The sequence below is a fragment of the Spinacia oleracea genome, chromosome 6 (assembly GCF_020520425.1).
Source record: "Spinacia oleracea cultivar Varoflay chromosome 6, BTI_SOV_V1, whole genome shotgun sequence".
In the NCBI taxonomy this organism is placed as follows: Eukaryota; Viridiplantae; Streptophyta; class Magnoliopsida; order Caryophyllales; family Amaranthaceae; genus Spinacia; species Spinacia oleracea.
Genome location: NC_079492.1, coordinates 83,668,256 through 83,690,257, shown reverse-complemented (window position 1 = coordinate 83,690,257; position 22,002 = coordinate 83,668,256).

Sequence of the window (22,002 nt, the reverse complement as noted above, 5' to 3'; positions counted from 1 at the left end):
CCGTTCCCGCAAGGGAAAGGTTCGATGATGAAAGCATAAAAACTGCACTTGACAACGCATCTCCTATAAAATAAACGAATCTCGATTTCCCATTTCATTTCACCCGAAACCTGCTATTTATGGAAACCTGCTAAAAATAGTAACTGCCGTAAAAGGAAGCTTCCTAAAAGTGGCAAATCATAAAAGATAGAAACCTGTCAGAATTAGGTGTTGCATTCCAACATAAATCCTTAAAGAGATAGAAAACTGTGAGAATCCTATTCCTAATAGGATTCGGAAATAAGAGTTACGTATTAATTAAAATCCTAACGAGCCTAGAGTTCGTAACGGGCCCAGACGCATTCCGTCACAAAATTGATACGCGCTAAAAGACTCGAATTAATCTCAAACTCTACGGATTTTAGGAATCCGAATCTGACTAAACAAAACTGCCCAGACCCTATTTTCAACGCCTGGCTCTGGGCGCCGAAATCTTCGGCGCCCAGACCTGGGCGCTGAAAGTACCTGGGTACGTGTTTTTTCCTAACTCTTTGCGGATTAGAACTCTGCAATTCTATCTTTCCACGAACTCTTCCCTATAAATAGGCCCCTAGTTTCGACGTGAAAAAGACACAACAACACATAATATATTCTGAGTATTGACTCTAAACCCCTTAGCCTAAGCCTCTCGCTGCGAAATTGTTCACGCGTTCTGTCGCAATCGATCCATAAATCGAACAGAACGTATCCTGTCCCATAATTGAGATTCGTTAAATAAAAAGGAGAAATAGCAAAGTCAAAGTGGTTAGTTTTCTGAGAACCGTGACGCACCTCTCAAGGGTGCGTCGTAACGTGTCCCTTTTCGATGATTTAACTGCTTTCCTCGCCCTTTTTATGAACTGTTAAACTAACCTAATCTGATTGTTCTATCACGCCTAACAAATATAATATTTTCGGGAAATCGGATTATCATGCTAGGTCCCTTAATGTTATTTAAATCAGATAATCACGATCGAATTAGTATTATATGTTGCATATTGCTAAAATCAACTCAGATTAGTTTAATAGTTAACGCATGTCCCTTCAATTATTTATGCTGAGCTAGTAAGGATATCCTGCCTCTGGAGTTATCGACGAGCGAATTACTCCTCTCGGTAGTTACAGTCCCCCGAACCCTCAATCTCTACCTTGCGGGTGTATATTGAGAGATCCCCACACCAGGGATCACAAGGGAACCTACGGCCGTCGTGGTCAAACATAATTGCACTCCCTTTATGTCACGATAACCGGGTTTTGTCAGTTTTTCTCATTGTTGTTAAAAACTGAATGGCGACTCCTATATTACTAGTCAATTGGGTGTATACTCACAGGAAATCCAATTACACTTGATTGAATAAAAAGAATCGTCACACCCACGAGGGACAAGGTCACGCATTAGCCTCGCGCTTTTTCTACCCCCTCACAGTGGCGACTCCGCTGGGGAGAGTGAAGGAAATACTCGTGCTTGTAGGTAATCAAAATAGCCGAAGGGTGAAACGATCCTACCCCGCGTTTATTTCCCCATCAAGTTGGGACGACCTGAAAATCAGCATATTAATGTGAACGGGCAGAACATCATAACGAATCTCGGCTCCCTCGGGAGTTGGGACTAAGGATACCTTTTTTCGCCAATAGGGGGGTGCATACGCCGCGCATGTTTCCCACTCGGTACTTGTGCAGGTAGTACACCTATCCCGAACCCAATCGCTCGCTCATTAGGTCCCTCTCGCCTGCATGCCCCCTTGGCTTGCACTTGCGGGTTGGCCTCTTGAGCGAAATTCGTCTGTTGAAGACACTACCTCGACCGGGGCATGTGTTGGATCTACGATAGAAGAGGTACCAAGCCAGGCGCAAATACTACCCATAGAAGCCTATCATAAACTACGTGACATATTTAATTTTCAAATCCATGTTTGCGATGTAGTTATGTGTAGCGAACTATGTGACTATGTTATGATTGTGCGTACAAATAATGCTAGAAAGCCAACGACCTTAAAAATTGCCCAGACATTCATAGACTAATTTTCCAAAGAGTTATACCAAAATACGTGTTCCGCAAGGCCGAACGATCGCCACAAAAACAAGCGACGCTCGGGATGGCCTGTAACGAATCCCACAAACGTTGCACAACGCGTAAAGGACGTTATAAGGCAAGCACGCAAAATTAAAGTCGCAAAAACAAAAGTATACGCAAACAGAAAACGAGAACCAGCCAGGGACGCATTTTCAACGCCCTTGGCTGGGCGCCGAAATTTCTCACGCCCACTGCTGGGCGCTGAAGTTGCTGCCTGGCCTTTTGGTCAGGCACAGCAGCCTCGGTGCCCGCGCAAAAAAAACACGTAGCAAAAAAAAAAAAAAACTTTTCGTGAAAAAAAAATTGCTGCAAGGGCGTATGAAAAGGCACTCGACTCTAAAAGCGACTAAAAAATAAAAAAATAAATAACTCTTTGTGTCGTTGTTAGGCCTCCTACGACGACAATGCTCGGCACCAAAACCGAACATGCTAATTAAACGACCTTGAATGTCACATGGGCAAAATATTCAAAAAAAATAAGGTTCAAATAAATCCGAGTCTAGACTAGGCTATGCCAAAATACAATCCAAATCCTTAGTCTTAGTTGTCTTATCCATAGAATCGGTCCTAATGCTTGGTGTCGTTCTGCAAGTTAAAAGGTTAAACCATATTAAGTCTCCCTTCCTAACATTTAAATCAATAAGCACCCATATGTAATTGTCATCCCTTGCTAAGAATCCACGGCCTCAATACTCTCTCTCACCAATAAAAAGAATATATTATAGTATTTGCAAAATGGAAACGGTCACATTCTGAAAATCATTCCCCCATAGTCGCACAACCCCCAAAGTGAACCTAAGGTATCAATACCATTGGCAAAATTAATGACCTCAAGGCTTATGATCACATTGGGTCACGACTATCATAGTCCTCTCGAGTCACTCACTCCTTGAAATACTACTAAGTACGGACTAAAAGATTTTCCATGAATGCAACATGACCAACCATGAAAATACCCAAATTGGCATACCATAAGGCTACCATTGGGGTAAAGCAATACACACTAAGAGAGAAGCCGCACTAATGATTCTAGTCTTGCAAAAATAAAAATTCGATCTCCCCAACTAACTACCTTGCCAACATTAAGTAAAATGGCGCTTGACAAATGTGAAGGAAATAGTGCCCTTGGTCCAAGTATGCATATAATATTAAGTCTAATAAATGCGGTTCAGTATTAATTAACAAGTTAATAATTCAGTGAGATCAAGTGAGATGAATGCCTAGCTAGAGGCCGCTTCAATTCAAGTGGAATTAATGATATTAATCCACGGCTTACTCTTGACTGAACCCGTAGGGTCACACAAATAGTACGTAAACGGATCAAGTATTTAATGGCATTAAATACTCCATCTATGGATATTCGGAATCGACGGATCTTGGTTTCAGTGGAAGCTGAGATCGTCACAAGGCAAGAAATGAATACTCCGGAAACGATGATATTGCCGGAAACGGAAATATGGATCGTATCGGAAATATAAATATTATCCAAGTCGTAGATGTTGCCGGAAACGGAAACATGGTACGTATCGGGAAATATTATCGGAAATGGAAATATTGCCGGAATCGGAAATATTGCCGGAATCGGAAATATTGCCGGAAACGGAAATATTGTCAGAATCGGAAATATTATCGGAATCGGAAAATAATTCCGGAAACGGAAATATTAAATATTTGTTCGAAACGGAAATTAATTCCGGAATCGGAAATATTAAATATTGTTCGTATCGGAAATGAATTCCGGAATCGGGAAATTAATCGGAAGCGTATCGTACGAATTAGCATCGGACGAGGCCTGCCAGACGAAGGCCCAGCACGAAGCCGGGCCATCTCCCAGCAAGCCAGCGCGCCACAACGCACCAGCCAAGGCTGCGCCAGGCCCACCGCAAGGCAAGCCCAACGCGCGCCAAGGCTGCTGCAGCGTGTGGGCCTCGTGGCAATGGGCTGCGAGCTCGCGGGCTGCGCGCGCGCGCATGGCGCCCCTCGTGGGCTGCTTTGCGTGCGTGTGTGTGTTTGTGTGCTATACGAATCCTAAAGCTATCAGGTTTCGACATATGATTAAATTCCTAAACCTAAAAGGATGAATTAATTAAATAAGAATTCTATTAGGATTCTAGTTTAATTAATTCGTATCCTAAGAGGATTCCAGTTCCTTTTCCATACCTCTATAAATAGGTGCCTAGGGTCATAATTTATAGACACAATTCAAGTATTCAGAGTGATTTTTGAGAGCAAAAATTCAGTCATACAATTGCCTACAATAGCCGAAAATTCTAAATACCTTAAGGGCGATCCTAGTTGGTCAAGCTTAAGGCGGATCCGGACGTGCTTTGGACTATCTACGGAGGGACGACATTTGGAGTCCTAAAGACTTGTTCTTGTTCGGTTCGGGCGCAGCTAGGGAAGGCACGCAACAAAGTCTATGCATCTAAACTATGCTAAATGATTATGTGTAAATAATATGCTTTCCTGGATTTATGGTTTTTCCGCATGATTTATGTTTTGTCATATGAATCATAACCTAACAGTGGTATCACGAGCCTCTTATTATTTTCATAATCTAAATTGCATGAACATGGTTAAATATTACAAATTTGCAAGAATTAAAAGGGGTGATTAATTTTCGTAATTGTTAATTAATTGCAAATTGCGTTTATTTAATTATACGTACGCAGTTTTTCGGCAGTTTCTTCGTTACTCATCCAAATCGAGTGATTCTTGTGTCAATTCCGCATGTAAAAGGCATTCTAAAATTTTGACAAAAACAGTATTTTCGGCCGAACCCAGAATTCTCAAATTCGAAGCCTAACTATGACTTTTCGGAGGTTTTAGTTTTTCGAATGCAAAATTTCGTAAATTTAAGATGTTAAATTAAATTTTTGCGATTCTTGTTGATAAATCTTGAATTTTTGATTGACCTACTGTATATGTTTAACAAGTTTGAATGCCTAGCCTTGTTAATTATGCAATCTAATTTGTAATTATGATTAATTTGTTGAAAATTGGAATAATTTAGAATTAATTTGATTTTCATAATTAGTTATAATTTAATTAGATACCTATGATTAAAAACCACCATAAAAATTGTAAATTTATGTTAAATTTTAAATTTTTATGACCTAGACTTGAATCCATGTTAATCGGAAATCAATTAAATAATAAATTTTCGATTTTTCGCCCTAAAATTATGAAATTAATATTATTGATTAATTTGTCATTAATTTTGAATATAAAATTTTAATTTTTATGCGACTCGCTCATATAACTTGCACGCACAAAGCAATGGACGCTACGTGTTACCCTTAAGGGGTGTTGTATAGTACGGGCATGCGACGACGAGCAAGGGAGCTCGTCGCCCATGCGGTACGAATGCAGCGAGCAAGGGCATGGTGCACGAGTACAAGGCAGCAGCCCTGCCTTGTGTCGTGGGCTGTGAGCAATGGGCGTGTGGGCAGGGGCGAAAGCAAGGCACAGCAGTCGCGTGTGGGCAGCAAGCGTGCTGCGCCACAGCGCGCACTGCCTCGCGCAAGCATGCGGAGCCTCGCGCGCAGCGAGCGCAAGCTCGCGTGCCACGAGCGCTACGCACAGCGTCGATGCCTCGCGCACAGCGAGCGCCAGCTCGCATACTGGTGCTCGTGCGATGAGCGCAAGCTCGCGTGCGGGAAAGGCAGGCGCGCAGCGAGCGATGGCTCGCATGGATCGAGCGTTGGCGAGCGAGCGATGGCTCGCGTGCATCGAGCGCTGGCGCGCGCAGCGAGCACCAGCTCGCGTGATGCCTTGCGATGGTGAGCAGCAGCGATGCGACGCAACGCATGGGCTACGCGCACATGGCCAGCGATGGCTGTGTGCGTGTGGCCCATGGGCGTGCATTGCGTGGGATTGTTGCGATGCGATTAGATTGTTTTGAAATTTTAATTTGAAATTTTCAGTTTACGTAATTTTAATTAATTTTAAAATTAATAATTTAAATTATTTTCTTGGATTTTAATTTTGAATATTGTAATTATAATAAATTTTATTTATTCTAATTATTTTACTAAAATTAAAATCATGAATTAATTTAAATACGACTGAAATTAAATTAAACCTTTTGGATTCAATTATAAATTTATATGAGCTTTAAATTTTAATTAAATTTGTATGTTTCCGGTTAGACTAGAAATACATTTTTATGTTTAAAATTAGTAAAGCATATGAATTTATTGGTTTAAGTGGGAGCCCTTTTTAGTCATAAACTCTTGATTAGGTCTACAAATCCTTAAGGTTAAAACAACTTGATTAGAATTAATAAGGACTGAATAATTTGTAGATTATTGGTGCCCTTGATTAATTGCTGCAAATGTTAATGTGATGCATAATGTGTTTTACTAACCAGCTATGTGGGCCATTCATGATAATGAATGGGTGAATGGTATATATTGTATATGTACTGTTTTGCAGGTTATGAAATGACTAGTATGGCCCAAATAGGATAGAAAATATGGTCTGCGTACCATTAATTTGAATGTAATTGGTCTAAAGTACCAAAGTTGTTTTTCAATTCAAATATGGTCTGCGTACCATCAAATAGTTGTAATTAGTTTTAATTATAGCTTATCCTATTTGAAGAAAATGGTGCCTCCCACGGAGATTTTCAAGACGGACTTTGAAGTTAAAACTTCAAGATGAAGTCGGGCCATACTAGATCACATTTATCTTATGCATGTTTCAAGTTATTTATTGCTTTTAAATATGTCTTAAAATGCATGAGATCAAAAGCTTGATTATGTTGCATGATTAAGGATTTTAGTTCACTTAAAATCTAACCAACATAGTAAGAGCCTTAAGTTCCAAACTTAAAAATTGAGTTAAAAGGTGTCATGCCAAAATATACACTTGCTTGGATATCCTTTACATCAATCTAGTAATAGTTTTCGCTCAGCGAGGTGTTACTTATTGGTCCTAAAGGGGCAAGGTACACAAATAATTGTGAGTACATGTTAGTTTTGGTGAAACTCAACGATATAAGTAAGGAGTCCTTTTATGTCGTGGCAAAATCGATAGGTTTACCTAATAAGTTCTTAAACGTACCTATCAACCAAGAATAGTTTCTAGACTATTAGCAAAAGGCTTTTGCTTACCTAAGATGTTTTAGGACTAAGTCGACAAACTGTGCTTAGTTCTTCAATGATTTTAGGATCTTGGAATCATTTTATTCACACCTGCCGGAACACATAACTTGAATAAAATGCTTAATGAACATTGAATTATGCATGTATGCTAGAATTTAAGTTTATTAAGAGAAACTGTGAATGGTTATTTATTTGTTTATTCTTATCAATTGTAGTTTTAAATATGGCAAACAACAATTCATTCAACATTCGATCAATTCTCGAAAAGGAGAAATTGAACGGGAAAAACTTCCTTGACTGGCAAAGGAACTTGCAAATAGTTCTTATGCAGGAAGAAAAGGAGTATGTCCTAGAAGAGGCGATGCCCGAAGCCGCAGGCGACGGGGTCACTCAGGCAGCCCTCAATCGTTGGATTGATGCCAACAAGGATGTGAAATGTCTAATGCTCGCCACCATGAGTGCAGATCTGCAGAAAACGTTCATCAACTCAGATGCTTTCACAATCATCAGTGAGTTGAAGAACATGTTCCAAGATCTGGCTCGAGTCGAAATATTCGAGACTCATAGGCAAATTCTTGAGACCAAGCTTAAGAAAGGCGAGCCCGTAAGTCCACATGTTCTCAAAATGATTGGACTCATTGAGAATATGAGTCGGCTGGATCAGCAATTTTCTCAGGAAATGGCTATAGACATCATCCTCCATTCTCTTCATAACGGGTATGATCAGTTCAAACTGAACTACAGTATGAATAGTCTGGACAAAACGCTCACTGAGCTTCACGGTATGCTGAAGACCGCTGAAAAGACGCTCAAAAGTGATAAGCAGGATGTGCTTATGGTGCGTGGGGGCAAGTTCAAGAAATCTGGAAAGAAGAGGAATGCTAAGAAAGGTGGCAACAAGGCCAGCCCAACTAAGCAAACTGGCGCCAAATCTGTAAAGAGGAAGGTCAGTCAACCCACTTCTGAATCCGAATGCTTCTACTGCAAGAAGAAGGGGCATTGGAAGAGAGATTGCTTGAAGCTAAAGGAAGATCAGAAGAACGGAACAGTCGTTCCATCTTCAGGTATTTTCGTTATAGACTGTATACTTGCTAATTCAACTTCTTGGGTATTAGATACAGGTTGTGGCTCACACTTATGTTCCAATCCACAGGGACTAAGAAGAAGTAGAAAGTTAAGCAAGGGTGAAGTCGACCTACGAGTGGGAAATGGAGCACGGATTGCTGCATTAGCTGTAGGAACTTATTATTTGTCGTTGCCCTCCGGGCTAGTTTTGGAACTGGAAGAGTGTTTCCATGTTCCAAGTCTTGCTAAAAACATCATTTCAGTTTCTTGCCTAGATGCTAAGGGATTTTCCTTTTTAATAAAAGACAATAGTTGTTCGTTTTATTTTAAAGAGATGTTTTATGGATCTGCTAGATTAGTCAATGGACTTTATTTATTAGATCACGACAAACAAGTATATAACATAAATACCAAAAAGGCCAAAAAGGATGATTCAGATCTCACCTATCTGTGGCATTGTCGATTAGGCCATATAAACTTGAAACGCTTAGAAAGACTTCAAAAGGAAGGAATTCTAGAACCATTTGACTTAGAGGATTATGGTAAATGCGAATCATGTTTACTTGGCAAAATGACAAAGTAACCTTTCTCTAAAGTTGGAGAAAGAGCAAATGAACTATTGGGTTTAATCCATACAGATGTATGTGGACCAATGAGTACAAATGCTAGAGGTGGTTTCAGCTACTTTATCACTTTCACTGATGACTTCAGTAGATATGGTTATGTCTACCTAATGAAGCATAAGTCTGAATCCTTTGACAAATTCAAGGAATTTCAGAGTGAAGTAGAGAATCAATTAGGCAAGAAGATTAAGGCACTGCGGTCTGACAGAGGCGGTGAATATCTGAGCTATGAATTTGATGACCATCTGAAAGAATGTGGAATTCTATCAGAATTGACTCCTCCTGGAACACCACAATGGAACGGTGTGTCGGAACGGAGGAACAGAACCTTGCTAGACATGGTCAGGTCAATGATGGGTCAGGCCAAACTTCCATTAGAATTTTGGGGACATGCACTAAATACAGCTGCACTCACTATAAATAGAGCTCCATCTAAAGCTGTCGAAAAGACTCCATATGAATTATGGTTTGGAAAGCCTCCAAATGTGTCTTTTCTTAAGATTTGGGGATGTGAAGTATACGTCAAACGATTAATTTCAGACAAACTTCATCCAAAATCTGACAAATGTATCCTTGTGGGCTATCCAAAGGAAACAAAGGGGTATTACTTCTACAATACATCTGAGAACAAGGTGTTTGTTGCTCGAGATGGTGTGTTTTTGGAGAAAGATCACATTTCCAAAATGACAAGTGGGAGAAAAGTAGACCTCGAAGAAATTCGAGTCGAACAACAAACTCTAGAGAATGCTCAAGATGACATTCAGGATGAAACTCAGAGATCTTTAGAAGAATCTGGTGAGAATCATGGTCAATCTAGAAATGTCACCCCGCGTAGATCGCAAAGATATAGATCTCAACCGGAAAGGTACTTAGGTATTTTGACGAACGAGAGCTATGACGTTCTATTACTTGAAAGTGATGAACCTGCGACTTACAAACAAGCTATGACGAGCCATAGCTCCAAGCAATGGCAAGAAGCCATGCAATCTGAATTAGACTCCATGTCTGAAAACCAAGTATGGGATTTGGTCGATTTGCCAGATGGCTACCAAGCCATTGGAAGCAAATGGGTTTTCAAACTGAAAAAGGACAAGGATGGGAAACTTGAAGTTTTCAAAGCTAGATTGGTTGCAAAAGGTTACAGGCAAGTCCACGGTGTGGATTACGATGAAACCTTTTCACCAGTTGCAATGCTAAAGTCTATTCGGATAATGTTAGCAATCGCTGCATATTACGATTACGAAATATGGCAGATGGATGTCAAAACTGCTTTCTTAAACGGCGTTTTAACAGAAACTGTGTTTATGACACAGCCTGAAGGTTTTGAGGATCCAAAGAATGCTAAAAAGGTATGCAAGCTAAAGAAGTCAATCTACGGATTGAAGCAGGCATCCAGGAGCTGGAATATACGTTTTGATGAAGCAGTCAGTGACTTTGGTTTCATCAAGAACGCAGACGAATCTTGTGTATACAAGAAGGTCAGTGGGAGCAAAATTGCTTTCCTAGTATTATATGTCGACGACATATTACTTATCGGAAATGACATTCCTATGTTGAACTCTGTCAAGATTTGGCTTGGGAAATGTTTTTCGATGAAAGATCTAGGAGAAGCACAGTACATATTGGGCATCAAGATTTACAGAGATAGATCTAAAAGGATGATTGGACTTAGTCAAAGCACTTATATCAATAAAGTGCTAGATAGGTTCAAGATGGCAGACTCCAAGCGAGGCTACCTACCCATGTCTCATGGAATAACTCTAAGCAAGACTCAGTGCCCAAAAACACTTGATGAGCGTAGACGAATGAATGGGATTCCAAATGCATCATTGATTGGTTCAATAATGTATGCTATGATATGTACACGCCCGGATGTTGCGTACGCACTCAGTGCTACGAGCAGATACCAGTCAAACCCAGGAGAGGCGCATTGGACTGCTGCCAAGAATATTCTGAAGTACCTGAAAAGGCACAAAGATGACTTCCTGGTCTATGGTGGAGATGATGAATTAATTGTTAAAGGCTATACAGACGCAAGTTTCCAAACCGACAAAGATGATTTCAGATCACAGTCTGGGTTTGTCTTCTGCCTCAACGGAGGTGCAGTAAGCTGGAAAAGTGATAAGCAAAGCACCATTGCGGATTCTACAACTGAAGCGGAGTACATTGCTGCACATGAAGCAGCAAAGGAAGCTATATGGCTAAGGAAGTTCATAGGTGAACTTGGTGTAGTCCCCTCCATTAAAGGACCAATAGCCCTGTATTGTGATAATAACGGAGCTATTGCACAGGCAAAGGAGCCTAGACACCACTAGAGAGTCAAGCATGTACTTCGTAGATTTCACCTTCTACGAGAGTTCGTTGAAAAGTCGAGATAAACAAGATTGGAACTGATGACAACATATCAGATCCATTGACTAAACCTCTGCCGCAGGCGAAGCACAACTCGCACACTGCAGCTATGGGAATCAAGCATATTGGAGAATGGCTTTGATATCCCTGTTTAATGTTATAAAGTTTTAGAGTTTAAATCTTTGTAAAACATTATTGGTTAATCATTCACAATAAATGAAAAAATTCATTTTTCCATTTAATTTGTGGTTTATTAAATGATGAGTCCCTTCAATTTGACGATATATTCAAGATAGACTGTCAGGACCAGTCCTGTGACTAAGAAATGTCTATCAAGTGAACTTGAATGTCAAAGGTTGAAAATGGTCCCTAGTCGGAGTTTTCTATAAAATTGGACGCATAGAAAAACGTTAGACGATTAGAATGCAAGATGACTAGTAGTTCTGTTTCTTGAACTATGTGGACATGGCAATGTCATAATCATTTGCATAGATACTTACTTTGGGAAGACTAGTATCGGACAAGACCTATGAAACTTTACTGTAAGAGATGAAAAACTGTCATAAGTAAATTTCATTAAAATTATTAGACACTAAATCCTCAATACCTAAGTGATTTGAGATTACTTGTTTGAGAACTGGTTGCTTTGACGTTGACCAACCGTCGCACCGTAAAAGGAGGCTATAAAGGCAACGCTCAGGTAATCACCTATCAAACGAAGTCTAATCTCAAGATCGCAAGATTGGGATTGTCCTCCCATAAATCGGGATGAGATGCTTAAAAGTTGTACAAGGCCACTCGGAGAGCTAGAAACTGTGAAATGCATGGCCGTGCTCGGATGAATCATAGGCTATGATTATCTGTTTATTTGATCAGTTGAACTCTGAAATCGAGGAACACTTCTGGACATAATAAGGATGACAACTCTTACCTTATGTTCAAGAGCAAGCATCGAGCGACAAAGGAATTAGGAAATGCACACTTGTCCCTAAGGACAAGTGGGAGACTGAAGGAAATAGTGCCCTTGGTCCAAGTATGCATATAATATTAAGTCTAATAAATGCGGTTCAGTATTAATTAACAAGTTAATAATTCAGTGAGATCAAGTGAGCTGAATGCCTAGCTAGAGGCCACTTCAGTTCAAGTGGAATTAATGATATTAATCCACAGCTTACTCTTGACTGAACCCGTAGGGTCACACAAATAGTACGTAAACGGATCAAGTATTTAATGGCATTAAATACTCCATCTATGGATATTCTGAATCGACGGATCTTGGTTTCAGTGGGAGCTGAGATCGTCACAAGGCAAGAAATGAATACTCCGGAAACGATGATATTGCCGGAAACGGAAATATGGATCGTATCGGAAATATAAATATTATCCAAGTCGTAGATGTTGCCGGAAACGGAAAAATGGTACGTATCGGAAAATATTATCGGAAATGGAAATATTGCCGGAATCGGAAATATTGCCGGAATCGGAAATATTGCCGGAAACGGAAATATTGTCAGAATCGGAAATATTATCGGAATCGGAAAATAATTCCGGAAACGGAAATATTAAATATTTGTTCGAAACGGAAATTAATTCTGGAATCGGAAATATTAAATATTGTTCGTATCGGAAATGAATTTCGGAATCGGGAAATTAATCGGAAGCGTATCGTACGAATTAGCATCGGACGAGGCCTGCCAGACGAAGGCCCAGCACGAAGCCGGGCCATCGCCCAGCAAGCCAGCGCGCCACAACGCACCTGCGCCAGGCCCACCGCAAGGCAGGCCCAGCGCGCGCCAAGGCTGCTGCAGCGTGTGGGCCTCGTGGCAATGGGCTGCGAGCTCGCGGGCTGCGCGCGCGCGCATGGCGCCCCTCGTGGGCTGCTGTGCGTGCGTGTGTGTGTTTGTGTGCTATACGAATCCTAAAGCTATCAGGTTTCGACATATGATTAAATTCCTAAACCTAAAAGGATGAATTAATTAAATAAGAATTCTACTAGGATTCTAGTTTAATTAATTCGTATCCTAATAGGATTCCAGTTCCTTTTCCATACCTCTATAAATAGGTGCCTAGGGTCATAATTTATAGACACAATTCAAGTATTCAAAGTGATTTTTGAGAGCAAAAATTCAGTCATACAATTGCCTACAATAGCCGAAAATTCTAAGTACCTTAAGGGCGATCCTAGTTGGTCAAGCTTAAGGCGGATCCGGACGTGCTGTGGACTATCTGCGGAGGGACGACATTTGGAGTCCTAAAGACTTGTTCTTGTTCGGTTCGGGCGCAGCTAGGGAAGGCACGCAACAAAGTGTATGCATCTAAACTATGCTAAATGATTATGTGTAAATAATATGCTTTCCTGGATTTATGGTTTTTCCGCATGGTTTATGTTTTGTCATATGAATCATAACCTAACAAAATGAACACCCAAGGGTTAAAATCTAAAGTGTCAACCAACGAAAGTTATGGTCCAATTAGCCTAAGTCTGAGGGTCGCTTGGTCAAGTATTATAGGCTTACGCCATGTTATTATTTTGAGTTTAGGCCACCTCCTTATATTCCTACACGGGTTATAATCAGAAAAATTAATGAAAGTTCGAGTCTAAATCACAACTTCCAATTAAATCCCGTAAAACCGGAGTCTGAAAAGAAGAAAAATTATTTTCGATGTAATTCTTTCGTTAAATTTCAACAAGGTAAAAATAACATTTTGAATCTACGCTATTTGCATATTTTAAGAAACGACTAAACACGCTTGCAAAGTAAGACAATTTAAAGGTCCACCCTAGGCCTACTAAAATTAAAGGTCCACTATAGGCCTACCAAACGAGGCTCACTCAGTCTCGCCTCGTGACTCAAAGACCACAACCATCTACCTTTTAGCCCAAACAAAAATTGATTGAAGGATTTATGTTGGGGAGAAATCCCAAGCAAAAAGAAAAAAGAGAAAGAGAAAGGGGAGAGCGAAAAGAGCCATGAAATACTTAGCCCATACCTACCAAAGTACGAAATTTACCCAAGTAAACGAAGGAGAAGAATTGAGTCAACCAATCCAAATCATAAAATTCTACGATGTCTACCCTTTCCAATCCTTATTCTCTTAGACGCCTTCGCTCTGGGGTCCCTGTTCAGTTCATTTAACCTATCCATGTTCTCATTGCCATAACCCAAGAAACCATTACCTCAACTCTTGAACTTGTTATCAACCGCAAACCACGCACGACCATTGACACGTGCGTCATGCCCAAAATCCAAACCTGCTCTTACACCACCATTAGCATGATGACCATATAACTGGTTTGGATACGTCCTCTTGATATACCCTTGAGCCGTCCCTATGCTACTCATTGGCCTTGATTGATGTAAACTCGTGACACTAGCCTGAGGCCGTAAAATGTGAACCCTAGCAGATATAATCCTCATGCTTGACCAACACTTATACAAATTCTCCTATCTCATTCAACCCATCTTTCAAGCCGTCTTGAGTCACAAACAAAAAAAAGGAAACAAATAAAAAGTACAAAAAATGTAAATAATAAAAAAAAAAGAGAAACTTTGCAAAGCGCCTCTAAAGTTAGTCTAAAAAGAAAAAGAAGCATTTAGCGCACCAAAAAAGATCCGCCCATAAGTCATTTTCAGCGCCCACGGCTGGGCACCGAAATTTTTAGCGCCCCTGCCTGGGCGCCGAGTCTCTCTGCTTGCTGAAATTTTGTCCAGAAGTGCTCGTCATTTTATCCGCACATACACGGAAAAATAACGAACACTTGGGGGGGTACAGCACGTATTCAGATATACGTACCACCAAAAAATACATGTACTCAAAAAATATATAAAACAAATTTTTGGCTTACGGCAAAACAGTAGATTAAAATAATAATAAACTTCACTTATTCTACCGTTTCAAATAATATGTTTCCACCTCAGAACATACTTGTTTAAAATCGGCATTCTAAGAAACCATTTTCTAGGATAAGAACTACGCAAGACCTGATTCCAAATTAAATCTATTTAAGGCGGATACGTAGGCAATCCATGATTCGGTCCAACCAATTTGCAACCAATATTAAAGCCTATAGAAATAACAAGAATAAGAAATAGAGTCCCTTATTGAAATTTAATTACTTGCAACCCAAGTCGAAAGAAAGATTTAAGTCAAAAGAAGAATCCAAGTCATCAAGATGCCAAAATTAATGAGCACACATCGAAAAATAATAAGGGCACGTACCCTTGCCAGAAGGAGCACTCACACTCCTAGGCACTTAGCCAAGACTCAAAAGATCACTCTTCCTCAATTGAATGGGGGCTAACGCAAGCGTCCATGACCTCTAAAGTACTCGACTTGACCCTCCCTAAAGCGAACTGACTCACTTAAAGACTTTCTTTCACCACTAGACATAGTCGTTCGCTTAAAGACCTTCTTTCACCACTAGACACAGTCATGATCGCCAACAAGTAGTAAGGGCAGTAAGCTTGCAATAAAGAGGATTGTTCTACGGCATCGCCCCATCGTTCCTTCGAACTCAGGGCACCCGTTCATGGTAATTCAAATGCTTGCTAATCCCCTTTAAAAAAAAATTAAAAAAATGGTACATTGTCAATAGGACTTGGCACTTAACCAAGGCTCACCCTACTCAGGAATATGACATGGGCATCTAAAATCGAAATCTGAAAGCATCATTAATGGGAAGACATAACAGCAACTGGGGGCTAAAAAATTGAAATAAAAGAGCTAGGGAAAGAACTAAGTATACCTTGACCTTTTGTGCAGACATACACCAAGTAAATCTAAGTCAATTTGAAAACGGTTTATATTCCCGCAATTCTGGAAAAGATGGCCCTAAAAGCCTAAAGCACATGCCAAACGGGCACAAGTATATCTTGACGCCTGCACCCTGGCTTCCAGCAAATCCTTAGACAGCATTCCAAAAATCGTAACAGTATTTTGATTCACTCATGTAATCCTGTACGAACCCTTCTATAAGTCAACCTACTTAGGACACCTCGGATTGTACACAGTAGGACTCGGATTTTTAAATAATTTTCAAAAGACTTCTTCGAACATAATAAAGTGTCGTTGGTTTAAGCTAAGTATGCGTTTATCTCAATGTTGCAAGTGAGTCAAGAGATTTCTAAATATGATTATGGGTAAAGAAAGGCACCTAGCTTTTGGTCAAGGCACACTTCGACATGTGACTACCTTGACCATGGCGATGTCGCATAATACGACATTTACAAGAGAAGTAGCAGATCACTACTCGAACATACCTCGCACTAAACGAGTCTGGTTCAAACTATTCATGATCCGTGTCACCATGAATGCATAAAAACGTATGCAAAGCATTATAGCACCAAGCCAATCCCGTAGCTACAATTGGAGGCTTGAGAAAAACATTCTAAAAATGCTCAAAATGATGATTTTATCGCAAGTTCTCGACGCTAATGCTATACATACATCATAGGGGCACAATCCTAAGGTTTGATCGTGTAAAACGAACCTTAGAATGGCTACAACCCCTCCCAAATTCTAAGCGCTACTTAGAACATATAAAGTCACCCCACTAACAAGGGTAACTGAAAATCGCAAGTCACCAAAACTCCGATCAAACTACTGCACATAACGCTCGCCCTATAAAGCGCCCGTTACACAGTCTACATCGTTCCAAATCAAAAGCGAAAGAAAAAAAAATCAAGGATAAGAACTGTCAAAATATACCCAGAAATCATTTTCAACGCCCAGAGCTGGGCGCTGATATCTTTAACGCCCCAACCTGGGCGCTGAATCTTTCTGCTAGCCAAGTTTTGCCCAGATACAAAAATAAGAAAGAAACACCTATGAATCATCACATCGAACGAAGTAATAAGCCGTGCAAACCCACGCAGAAGGTGCTACGCTTGTTCGAGCACCTGAACGATTCATCACGATGAAGTACTCCAAATAATGATATCCCAACACTTGGAGGAATGTTCTAAGACACGCCGTTAGGCCACACAAGCCTGCGTTGCACCATAATCCCACAGTACAAGTCTACAAAAGGGGTAAGGCACATTGCACTAATGTAGGCACGACCAAGAGCACGTGTAAAAGAGGCAAAGACTACTTATCGCGCAAATTCAAAAGGCAAGCCACACGACTTCTACATTAAAGATTAAAGGTAGCAAAATATTACCTACCACGGAAGGGATAGCTCGCACCTACACGAGCGGAACCCCAAATGGGGGCATCTTTCTCGAAAGAACCTACAAAATCGTACGCCAAAAGGAAGCATCCCAACATGCATACTTGGGGGCTCCAAGCTACGAAGCAACCATAGCAAAATAAAAAATAAAAAAAATATCGAAGAAAATGTTTGAACAATCGAAAGGGCACGATGTTTGAGCCCACTTCATGAATAGACCTGACCCCTATCAAGCTTCTAAGCAAACTATTCAAAATCAGTCATTGCTCAAAAAAAAATGATTCAAGCAAACTGATTAATGGACCGCACACAACGACCATTCTATGAACGCTCGTTCACACATACATATCATAATTCACGAACACGTTCAAAAAAATATAAGAGCGATCAAAGTCTTACACCTCAAGGTATATTCCTCGGGCCATATAGACTCGCCAACTATCGCAATAACTGTATGCCTTAAGAGCAACAGTTCCTTAAAATAAACGCCCCAAAGCGACAAGCACTGTAGTCCACCAATCGGCTACGGCTTCTCAAGAAAATCATCACGTTCTAAAACAAAGAAAAAAAACAAAAGAAAAGAGAATACATAGAACTTCCAAGTGAAATAAACAAGAGGCCAACTGTGTCATCAAAAGACCAGCCCAGACAACACTTTCAACGCCCCACCTGGGCGTGAATTATTTCAACGCCCAGGCCTGGGCGCCAAAAATGAACCCAGGCTCAAAAGGCCCTAACTTCTATTGGGCCCTGCCATATTCATTCGGCTTGAAAATTGCCGATATCTTCACTGAAAGTCGCACTCCACGGCTTCACTAAAATAGCACACTACTATAGGAGGTCGCTCGCACATACGAGCGTGACCCCAAACATGATTACAAGACGCGAAAAACAACCGACGAGCCCCAACGCTTGGGGGCTGGCAAAAAGTGGACTCCAACAAAGAGCGCGCAATCAAAATCACATTCCCAGACTGCGCCACGCACCATATCATGTTTGGATATCTCAAAAAATATATTGTTAAACAAAAATATACACAGTGTGGACCCACTTATAGGACACATCTAATCAGGAAATATTACGTCCCACCAACAGGTTGTAATCACCAAAAGCTCTTCTACATAGGCAAAATAAGAAATTCAAAATGGGCTCGCCCACCCTCAGCGGGCGGGGTCTGCGTCACTAGCCGCGCAGGTCCTCAGTTTTCGAAAAATAAAGTCTTCAAATTTAAAATAGGCTCGCCATCTTCAGCCGGCGGGGTCTACGGCGCAAACCACGTAGGTCCTTATTTTCAAAAAATAAAAAAACAAAATAAAATTTCAAAACAGATTCGTCCACTTCTATCGGACGGGGCGTCCACCCTCAGCGGACAGGTTCGCCATCTTCAGCCGGCGGGGTCTACGTCACAAACCGCGTAGGTCCTTATTTTCAAAAACATCAAAACAGATTCGTCCACTTTTATCGGACGGGGGGTCCACCCTCAGGCTCGCCCACCTTCAGCGGGCGGGGTCTGCGTCACTAACAGCGCAGGTCCTTAGTCGCTGCAGCGATAACTTTTATCGGTTTTCCCTTTTTCCGAAAATTAAAGGATCGGTTTTCCCTTTTTCCGAAAATTAAAGGATCGGTTTTCCCTTTTCCCGAAAATTAAAGGATTGGTTTTCCCTTTTTCCAAAAATTAAAGGATTGGTTTTCCCTTTTTCCAAAAATTAAAGGATTGGTTTTCCCTTTTTCCAAAAATTAAAGGATTGGTTTTTCGTTTTTCCAAAAAAGAACGATGTGTTGGATTTTCCTTCGTTTTACGTCCTATAAAAACAAGGGGGTTTTCTCGTTTAGCTAGCCCTGAAAATGAGAATCTTTAAAAACGTTTTACCTCGTGATTGGGCTTGGCCAGGCCCAATTACACTTTACAGCTTTAATTTCGAAAACATCTGTAGTTACTCCCAATGACAAAGTGAGGGAGTTTCTACGCATCTTTAGATCCTTCCAATGACAAAGTGAGGAAGTTTCTATACTATCAGTTGACAAATCCCAATGACACGTGAGGGATATGTCGACACTTCAAGTGATGACCCTTAAGTCAAATGTTATCACTCGGGGGCTCGTGAGACCCTCGCAAAACAGGTCACATACACCATGGCTTGTGTGACGCACTCCGTCTAATACTTTGACCATCGTCTTACTCCAAGACTCAGTCAAAGTCTGGGCTAACTGTAGACACCTACTTTTGTCCCCGTTCCCGCAAGGGAAAGGTTCGATGATGAAAGCATAAAAACTCCACTTGACAACGCATCTCCTATAAAATAAACGAATCTCGATTTCCCATTTCATTTCACCCGAAACCTGCTATTTATGGAAACCTGCTAAAAATAGTAACTGCCGTAAAAGGTAGCTTCCTAAAAGTGGCAAATCATAAAAGATAGAAACCTGTCAGAATTAGGTGTTGCATTCTAACATAAATCCTAAATGAGATAGAAAACTGCGAGAATCCTATTCCTAATAGGATTCGGAAATAAGAGTTACGTATTAATTAAAATCCTAACGAGCCTAGAGTTCGTAACGGGCCCAGACGCATTCCGTCACAAAATTGATACGCGCTAAAAGACTCGAATTAATCTCAAACTCTACGGATTTTAGGAATCCGAATCTGACTAAACAAAACTGCCCAGACCCTATTTTCAACGCCTGGCTCTGGGCGCCGAAATCTTCGGTGCCCAGGCCTGGGCGCTGAAAGTACCTGGGTACGTGTTTTTTCCTAACTCTTTGCGGATTAGAACTCTGCAATTCTATCTTTCCACGAACTATTCCCTATAAATAGGCCCCTAGTTTCGACGTGAAAAAGACACAACAACACATAATATATTCTGAGTATTGACTCTAAACCCCTTAGCCTAAGCCTCTCGCTGCGAAATTGTTCACGCGTTCTGTCGCAATCGATCCATAAATCGAACAGAACGTATCCTGTCCCATAATTGAGATTCGTTAAATAAAAAGGAGAAATAGCAAAGTCAAAGTGGTTAGTTTTCTGAGAACCGTGACGCACCTCTCAAGGGTGCGTCGTAACGTGTCCCTTTTTGATGATTTAACTGCTTTCCTCGCCCTTTTTATGAATTGTTAAACTAACCTAATCTGATTGTTCTATCACGCCTAACAAATATAATATTTTCGGGAAATCGGATTATCATGCTAGGTCCCTTAATGTTATTTAAATCAGATAATCACGATCGAATTAGTATTATATGTTGCATATTGCTAAAATCAACTCAGATTAGTTTAATAGTTAACGCATGTCCCTTCAATTATTTATGCTGAGCTAGTAAGGATATCCTGCCTCTGGAGTTATCGACGAGCGAATTACTCCTCTCGGTAGTTACAGTCCCCCGAACCCTCAATCTCTACCTTGCGGGTGTATATTGAGAGATCCCCACACTAGGGATCACAAGGGAACCTACGGCCGTCGTGGTCAAACATAATTGCACTCCCTTTATGTCACGATAACCGGGTTTTGTCAGTTTTCTCATTGTTGTTAAAAACTGAATGGCGACTCCTATATTACTAGTCAATTGGGTGTATACTCACAGGAAATCCAATTACACTTGATTGAATAAAACGAATCGTCACACCCACGAGGGACAAGGTCACGCATTAGCCTCGCGCTTTTTCGACCCCCTCACAGTTTTCTCCATACGAGTTAACGATATTTTAAATATGAAGTGTTCGAAAGGGGTTCATAAATGACTCTTTATTAATTTAGTTTAGTTTATAAGTTCTTCGTCAATGAGCTCTTTCAAGAACAAACTTTTCCTAGTAACCAACTATTTTCTTTTAATTCCCTAAAAACCTATTTGCTTTATTATTTGAAAATCAATTTATTAAAAGTAATAAAAGTACTTATTTAAAAAATAATACTCATTGAACAGTAAACCGCTCATAACTTAATTTCTTAATTTGTAATTTTTTGGTAATAAAATCAATTCATTAATACAAAAAATCTCATAGTTGCTTTGTCTACTAAAAAAAACTTGGCTTATTGTCAATGTAAGCCACTTATTGATAAGGTATTAAGGTGTTGTCTCGAGCAAAGTCTTGGAATACTAAATATTTTTCCTATGCAAGAAGGGTTCAAGTGTGTTATGTTGAGCCTGCAATCTTTTTGGTGCCATATTTGTATCCTCCTTAAGAAGGCTTTAAGGAAAATTCAGAGTTTTTGTAGAATTTATCTTTGGACACGTAATACAGATCCATCGAAGAAAGCTTTTGTCTCTTGGAATGCTAAGGATCTCATTATATGGAACAAACAACTATTGCCAAGCTACTTTGGGCCTTGACTCACAAAAAAGATAAGTTAAGGTGCAGTTGGGTCACTGGGTGGAATGTTACTATAGGAAAGGCAAACCTCTTGATACGTTTATAATTCCTATACTAACATGTCTTGGGCTTTCAAAAAGAATTTTCAAAGTTATAAGTTGGTCGTTGATGCTGGTGGTTGAAACGTTGTATGTAAGAATTGTGTCTTCTCTATTAAACTGATGCATCATGTTTTGATTGGAACTCATGAGAAGGTCCCATGAAGTAGAGTATTATGAAAAACCA